General features: G+C 36.4%; 1 non-coding gene across 1 annotated transcript; it reads right to left on the bottom strand.

The window, feature by feature from the left end:
* Positions 1-72, bottom strand: TRNAC-GCA (transfer RNA cysteine (anticodon GCA)). The gene has a single exon. It is a non-coding gene; the product is annotated as a tRNA-Cys (tRNA).
* Between the last annotated feature and the right edge of the window lie 1,771 nt (positions 73-1,843).

Here is a 1,843-nt window from a genome sequence, read left to right as displayed (position 1 = left end):
AGGGCCCAACCGGGTTCGAACCGGTGACCTATTGATCTGCAGTCAATTGCTCTACCACTGAGCTATGGACCCCTTAATGTTTTTGTAATTATATATATATATTTTACTTTAACAATGCGACCTCCATTTTTTAGGCAGTGGTGAAAACCAGTTGAAGCAAGCAACCCACAATCTTCCCCATTCCCTGAAGAAGGGACCTTCCGTCAAAGTCAGCTTTATAGCTCTGTATATTTATTTTCAGTGTTACTCATTTTTATATTTAAGTCCAAAACGTTTGCTTCACCTATCTTACTTACTGGGTAATAAATAAAACAGGAGGTTGTTCTCTATTTATTATGCTACTTGGTTTGAGTAACCTTGTATTTCATCTAGTTAAAGAAACACAGAAGAATGACTGACAAGTCATAACGCTTGCTACATAAGAAGAGATAGAGAGGTGGCGGTGTGTATATCTTTTGGGCAAGATAGGTGGAACAGTAGATGACAACTAATTTGTCTTGTTGAAAACAACAAAATATTGGAACCGTGTTCATCAGACAATCCTGTTAGCTGAACTGTTATATGGTTGAGTATAGATCAACTTAGAAATCAAATACTATTTCGGTTGTGATAAACCCAACGATAGGGATGTGGTTATCTGATAAACTGAAATAAGATACTGGGTGAGCATGCTGTCAGGTCAGCAGAGTGAAAGTTTATTATACACTTGGGAATTGGGATAGATATATACTTTTTCACACAACACAGAATTTGATGATATAACCACTTTTGGTGTAGATTACAAAACTGAGTATGATTCCAGTTGTCTGCGTGATGGAATGGATTCTTCATAGTAAAAACTAGGGTAGAGCATGGGCCGGTTCGGTCCGGTTTTAGGGTAAAACCGGAACCGGAACCATAGATCCCCGGTTTCTAAAATCGAAAACCGCAACCACCGGTTCGGCTTCGGTTTCGGTTTCGGTTTCAAAACCCCGGTTCGGTTTGTAACGGTTCGGTTTCGGTTTTAAAACCGGATGAAAATAAAAAACAAACCTCATCACGGGAAGGGAAGCGGAAAGAACCTTCCAATAACATGAATAAAGCTGGTAAATATGATGTAGTGCTCTTAGTCACTGGAATATGCAGTTTTGTCTATTAATAATTCTCATTATCATTCTCGCTTTACTGGGACATTGCATTGATTTGATAAATAGTTTAACTTAAACGTCAATATAAATCATGGTCATATGTGGTTTATTTTAATTTTATCTCTTATGCGTGTATAGTCTTTCTGCCTCTTCTCTTGTAAATTATAATTTTCGTATATAGTATTATAATATTATGTTACAGTATAATCACTTTTTAAATACCTTTAGGTACCGACACTGCATCACTCACTAGCTTGCAACTTACAATAATAATAATAATAATAATAATAATAATAATAATAATAATAAAAACAACAAGTATTAATTTTAAGAATACATATAAATTATATAAATTATATATTTATTTATTTATTTTAATAATCGGTTCGGTTCGGTTTTAGTCGGTTCGGTTTTAACCTATAACCGGAACCGGAACCGAAAGTCTCGTTTTTAAAAATTAAAAACCGCAACCGCCGGTTTGGTTTCGGTTGCGGTTTTTTCGGTTCGGTTTTGGCCGGTTTCGGTTCGGTTTCGGTTTCAATTCGGTTTTTTGCTCACCCCTAGTAAAAACTACACAAGGGAAGTTAAAATGGCCGTTGTGGTGGTTGTAATAGGTGTGGGTGTATGCACGGTGACTGATGTCAAGGTCAACGCCAAAGGCTTTATTTGTGCTTGTGTAGCAGTTTTGTCAACATCATTACAGCAAATTGTGAGTA

This window comes from Apium graveolens, chromosome 11 (genome assembly GCF_009905375.1).
Source record: "Apium graveolens cultivar Ventura chromosome 11, ASM990537v1, whole genome shotgun sequence".
Classification (NCBI taxonomy): Eukaryota; Viridiplantae; Streptophyta; class Magnoliopsida; order Apiales; family Apiaceae; genus Apium; species Apium graveolens.
Note: the sequence above shows the minus strand (reverse complement) of the source record. Positions and strands in the feature narration are given on the sequence as shown.